Source organism: Octodon degus, unplaced genomic scaffold (genome assembly GCF_000260255.1).
Source record: "Octodon degus isolate 3935 unplaced genomic scaffold, OctDeg1.0 scaffold00241, whole genome shotgun sequence".
Classification (NCBI taxonomy): domain Eukaryota; kingdom Metazoa; phylum Chordata; class Mammalia; order Rodentia; family Octodontidae; genus Octodon; species Octodon degus.
Window position 1 is genome coordinate 2967706 of NW_004524817.1, and position 6803 is coordinate 2974508.

General features: G+C 35.1%; 1 pseudogene; it reads right to left on the bottom strand.

Annotated features, from left to right (window-relative positions):
- Positions 1–6114: 6114 nt before the first annotated feature.
- LOC101561897 lies at positions 6115–6796 on the bottom strand (annotated as a pseudogene).
- Between the last annotated feature and the right edge of the window lie 7 nt (positions 6797–6803).

The following is a 6803-nucleotide window of genomic DNA, read 5'->3' on the forward strand; positions in this document are numbered from 1 at the left end:
GCTGCGCCTGGACTGGGACTGGTCTCGCTGTTGCACAGTAGCAGGAAGCTCTCCCACACACTCACTGGACCTGGGCTAGGACTGGGTCCAATATATCTATTTTTAACAAATGTAAATTTATCCTTTTGTATTGCTGAGCAGTATACACACATTTTATTTTTGTGTTCATCTGTTAATGGGTACATAGGGTACTTTCAAAATTTAGCTATTAAGAATCGTAGTGCTATAAATATGACTATGGAAGTGTCAGTGTAATTCAGTGATTTTTAACTCTTTCAGGAAGTTACCCAAAAGAGAAATATCTGGGGAAAATGGGCTTTCTACTTGCAGTTTTTTTGAGGAATCTCAATACTAATTTCCATGATGATTGTACCAGTTTGCATTGCCACCAAGAATGCTGAAGGATTCCCTTTATCCCCACAGCCTTACCAGCAATGCTTATGTTTTTTGCTTTGCTGGATGATAGCCATTCTTGTTGTAGTAAGATGGATGACCATTATTGTTTTGATTTTCATTTCACTAATGGCCAAAGATATTGAACACTTTTCATGTACTTAAAGGTCATTAATATTTCTTCTTTTGATTAGAGTATATTCAATTGCCCATTTTAATTGAGTATTTTATTTTAGAAGACATAGTTATTTTGAATCCAGATATTAGTTTTCTGTCTGATGAGTACCTGACAAGAATATTTTCCATTCTTTAGATTATTTGCAAATTGTATTGAATGATTTCTTTACTTTGTAAAACCTTTTCATTTGGATATAATCCTGTTCATTATTTCTTGGCAGTATTTCTTGTGTGATGAAAAGTTTTGTTTAGGCCTGTGTCAAGAGTTTTACAATTTTCATCTTCAGCTAATTTTTGTTTCCATTACAGTATCTAGACATTTGATCCACTTTTACCTGGTTTTAGTACAGAATGAGAAAAATGGGTCTAGATTCATTCTTCTAGGAATTTTTCTTTTGTTTACTTTTAGTTTTTTTGTACTGGGAATCAAATTTGGTCTTGTGATTGCTAGGCAGGCCTGTGCCACTAAGGTTCCTCCCTGGCCCTGGATTTAGTCTTTTCCACATGAATAAGAAAATTTTCCAGGGGCCGGGGTGATGGCTCAGTAGAATAAGCACTTCCCTGGCAAGTGCAAGGGCCTGAGTTCAATCCCTGGTTGTGCAAAAATAAAAAAAAAAAGAATGAAGTTTTTCCAGTATCAATCATTAAAGAGGCTTCTTCTTCCCCAGAGTATGTTTCTCATATCTTTGTCAAAAGTAAGAGTATTTGTGGGGCACTTCTGTGTTCTCAATTCTATTCCATTAATCAGCATATCTACTTTTGTGCCAGTACCACACTGTTTTTATTACTGCGCCATTGTAGTATAATTTGAAACTAGGGATTATAATGCTTCTTATTTTCCTCTTGTTGATTAGGATTGTTCTGGTGTTCTGGATCTCTTTCAAATCCATATAAATTTTATGGTTGTTCTTTTATACATGTGTGAGGAACACTGCTGGTATTTTAGTATGCATTGCAATAAGTCTTTGTAACATTTTTGGCTCTATGCACATTTTCATAATATTTGTTCTGGCTATACAGAAACAGGGTATGTCTTTCCATTTTCTAATGTCTTCTTCAATCTCTTTTCTTCAGAGTTCTATAGTTTTCATTATAGAATTCTTTCACTTCCTTGTTCAGACTAATTTGTAGCTATTATTTATTATTTTCAAATCTTTTCTTAATAGGATTACTTTTTCATATCTTCTCAGTGGGTTTAATATTGGTGTACAGAAATACTATTGGTAGTGTTTTTGGATCTTCTATGTTAAAAATCATGTCCTCTGCAGATAATAATATGACTTTTTCCCTTCATAATTGTATCCTTTCTATTTTTCTTTCTTAGCTGATTGCTTTGTAAACATTTGATTGCTATTATTCAAGTGCAGTGAGGGTGGATATCCTTATACCACCATCTGCCTGGTTGGTTCTTCTTTTGACTCAGAAAGAATTACAAGATAGAGAGAATCAAAGCAAGACCAAACAAAAATATTTTACTTTATAGTGAAAACAGCATTTATTGTTAAGTGAAAGTAAACATCATTCTGGCAAATGAGCCTGGGAGAAGCCTTGTGTAGGTTGCCAAAAGATAAAGAGATTTAGATAAAGAGATTTCATACTAAAACAACAAAGACTCTGTCCTGGTAAATTGAGAGCAATGTGTGGAACTACAATCAGGAAAGTGACTTAGAAATGGCCTGTAAGACATGGGCACATGTACCAAGCATGCTCTCATGAATACCATTACTTATAACTATTCTGAAATTAACAGAACAATTCTTTTGGGAAAATCCACAGAAGGGGGATAGCTACATTGAATAGGATTTCCAGTCCTACTTTTTAGTGGAGTCTCCACACTGATCTCCATATTGGTTGCACCAGCAGTGAAGAAGGGTTCCTTTTTCCCTACAGCCTCGCCAACATTTGTTGTTGGTTGATTTCTTTATGATAGAGATTCTTTATGGGGTGAGATGGTATATCAATGTTGTTTTAATTTTCATTTCTCAGATGGCCAGTTATGTGAAACATTTTTTCATGTATTTATTTGCCTCTTGTATTTTTTCTTCTGAGAAATGTGTATTCATCTCAGAAGCCCATTTTTTGATTGGGTCTTTAAGTTTTGAGGTCCTAATGATTTTTAGTTCTTTACATATTTTAGATAGAAGGCCTTTGTCTGAGTGCTTATTGGTTAAGATATTTTTCCAAATTTGTGGGTTGTTTTTTCACTCTGCTGGTAAATAATTGAAAACATATCATAAATATGTATGTGCACCCATGTTTATAGCAGCACAATTTGTGACAGCCAAATCTTGGAAACAACCAAAATGTCCAACACCTGAGGAATGGATGAAAAAAATGTGGTATTTTTATATAATGGAGTATTACTCAGCTATAATGAAAAACAAATTGAAGCCTTTGTAGCTTAGTGAATGCAACTTGAGGCTATACTAATAAATGAAATAAACCAGAGCCACATTTACAAATATCCTTAGTGTAAGAACTCAAAAGAAGAGATAAAAACTGAAAGGTATAATACACATAGTTAAATATAAAGTAACAGAGCTTAAGGATTAAATAATGAAGAGAGAGAAAGGAGGAACGATAGGAAACATAGTAGGGGCAAAACCATAAGTGTACATACAAGGTGGCTAAGGTAATGGTCCTAAGAATTTCCATCAAGTTTTTGAAAATAGTAGTTAATGGGTAGAATTCTCACCTTGACTAACTCTCTACACTGATATCTGTGAACTAAGCAGCTACACTGAGGACAGCAATGTGAATACTAAAACCATGCTTGAAATACCTGTCATTTTGGTTTTCTATATGTGTACCATTTCTAATGCCATATCAATTATTACTGTACTCTCTTTTTTTAATACTCTCTTTAAAGTAAATTTTTTTAAAGGTGAAAATAGAAAATGAGAATCAAGAACAAGAATTTAAGTTTTCTTGAAAGCATGATAATATTCAATCATATGTCCCATTTTACATAACTATATTTGTTAATCTGAGCCACAGATATGATGATAAAAATAGATAATATAGCAATTATTGTTAATAAGCTATTCTTGTCTCAGAAAATCTATAATATTTTTATTGTTATATGTTACATCTGTTTCTGTCTTTGTTTTAGTTTTTCTTGCTTTTGTTTTTACACCTCAAAATAAAACAAAATTATAATAAAAATAAAATAAAATAAAATTAGCAGAACAAACAGAATAAAGATATTCTTCAGAGGGGCATGAATGTCTTATTTTTGATCAAGAAAATCCCACCTATGAAATTTGAGCCTCTGGTGACCTGGAATGGGCCATTGTGCCCTTCACTGAATCTTCTCTGGCTGTCTGACTCAGCTCTCCCCGCTCCTTACTCATTACAAGTCAGTATCACCCACAGAAATCCTCTTGTCTTCCCATAGGGTCCTGCTCATCATCAACATCATGTTATATTGAAACAGATGATTCATATTATTGTTGGTGCCTCTTAGATTAGGAAAATGATCTCCCAATCTTCCAAAAGCCCAATCACACCTGCAAGAGGGCTCTTGGCTCACTCTCCTCAGATTCCATATTATCTCCCTGTCTCACTTTTCTAGTTTTTAACTTAAGAGGCAATACTCTATTTTCTTTCTCTTTAAGGTGGTGCTAGGGATTTGATCAGTTTTTAGTAAGATCCTTCTGTACCTATTTTCATAAGTTTTTTTTCAAATCATGAATGTGTATTAGCTATTGCTAGTTTTTCTAAATCTGTTAAAATAATGATGTGACTATTTTCTTTGCTTCTGTTTCTGTGCTGTATAATGTTTTTTATACATGCATGTTGAACTATTCTTTTTTTCCCTAGGATAAATCCAACTGGGTCTTGATGTATGAGCTTTTGAATCATCTGTTGTAAGCTACTTGCCAGTATCTTTGGGAGAATTTTACCAGCATCTATGCTTGTTAATGAAATTGGCTCTTAGTTTTTCTTTTCTTTTCTTTTTTTCATTTATTTTCTTCTTTGCTTTGCTTTTGTTGTGTTGTTGCCTGGTTTAGTATGATAGCAGTACAGTGCTACTTTCTTTTCAATTTTATAGGAAAACATTTAGGATTATTTGCTTTAAGTTTCTCCTGATATTCTGGTAGATACTATGGTGAACCCATCAAGTCCTGGCTTTCCTTAGTGAGTAGGGTATTTACCACTGCCTCTATTATATTGCTATTTGTGGTTTTTATTTTGTATTGTTTGAACGTTGGGTGTTCACATTTTTCTAGGAATTTATTCATTTCTCCTAGATTTTCCAATATGCTTCCAACAGTTTTATATAATCTAGATTTCAGCGGTGTCCACTGGGATCTCTGTCCTCTCTAATTTATAATTGCACTGATGTGGGTTGTGGCTTTCCTTCTTTTGGTAAATTTGGCAAGGATTCACCATACATGCTCATCTTTTCAAAAATCAACCGATTCATTTGTAATTTATATTTTTCTCTCAATTTTATTAATTTTCGTTCAGTTCAGTTCACGTGATTTTATTCCTACTAGTTTGAGGCTTATGTTTTTCACTTTATTAGTGATGTGTGATACATAATTTTCTTTCTTTCTTTCTTTCTTTCTTTCTTTCTTTCTTTTTTTTTTTTTGTATTTAGGACAGGGTCTACAGGGTCTTACTACACAGATAGGATTGGTAATGATCCTCCTGTTTTCAGCCTCCCAAGCGCTGGGATTACAGGTACACACTACCATGCCCAGTCTCAATCGCCTTCTCAGTGTGCCCTGGGGGTGCGGCCGGCACTGCATGTGAGGGCTCAAACCCCACCCCTGTGTCTGCCTAAGCAGGCTTTTTAATCCACTGAGCTATCTGGCTGGCCCTCATATTTAGGATTATTCTTTTAATGTGAGCATTCACTGTTACAATATTTCATCTTAGAACTGCATTCATTAGGTCCCATAGATATTTTTGCTTTGAAATTTAGAAAGTAATTTTATTTAAGATCTAAAATACAATTCTTAAAATATCAGCTTTGCCAGAAAACTGTGTCCACACAATAACGCATTACCTCTATCATGTTAGACTGTGTGTTACACTCAAATACAAAAACTAAGAAACAAATCACCATCCTTCAACAATTTGAGTCGCAGAATGCCTAAGGAACAACACAGGTGGATTTGCAGAAGATGGGCTGTTCTACTTCATTCAAGCACATGTGTGAGTTTTCAGGCATATACATTAAATTGAACCTTTGGCACTAGAAATCAGGGCATTTTGTCTCATAGTATTTGAAACATATTAGAAAATTCTATAGTGTCAAAGGGATGGAACCATCTGCACTTAAGCAACATTGTCAATTAGGCAATACAATGATCTACTGAATGTTCTTTCTTTGTCTAATGACCGCACACACTTTGAAATGAGGAAAGGAGTTTATACTTTTATTTTCTGTTTAAAATAGAACAGAAAACAAACTGAAACACAAGATCTGTTATACACTGACAATTTTAAAGAGCATCAATTATACAAGTAAAAGACTAAAAACAGGAAGTGTTTGCAGATGCCAGACATGAGTGGTGAGAGGTCAGTAGGCCCTCACAGGGCTTTGCGATGGTAGTCAGCAGAAGTCACTTTGTAATCACTGGCAGTAAACAGTGACGCAGAATTCTTTGCCAAATACTTTAGGAAATCATGCAAATAGCCCAACAATGGTGCAAGGCTCTTCTCATCAAGGAGTGCATAGGCCAACATTGCTCCTATTTTCACAAATAATCGCAATAGGTATGGTATACCATAAATAAACCTGGGACATTTGTGCATCAGGGTGAGCCAAGAGGATTTCAGCATACTGGGGCTTCTTAAATTTGTAGAGTAGCTGAGTGCCCAACAACACATTAAAGTACTATTTTATTCCTGTCACAACTTCATTAACTGCATATTCCTTATTATCCACATTTCCTTGTGATTTCTTACAATTAGCATACTCTTCCAGAATGGCATCTACATATTTCTTAGCAGAAAGTTGAAAGAGCCGCTTCTGCCTGGTGACTAAGTACCAGTCCTCCAAAAGCCATGGTTTTAATTCTTTAGGAATCTTCACTTTAACCTCCATCCTATTCTTAAATGCTTCCTCACTTTCAAAAGTGGGGTCCTCCCAGGCCCTTTTCTTCCAAGGGGGCTGGGGTGCTTCACTGGTGCTGCCACCATCTCCATTCCCAGGAGCCTTCTGCTTGTTCTTTCTTGTCTTCTTCACAGATCGTGAAGGAGGGCTCTCCATGGAGCAA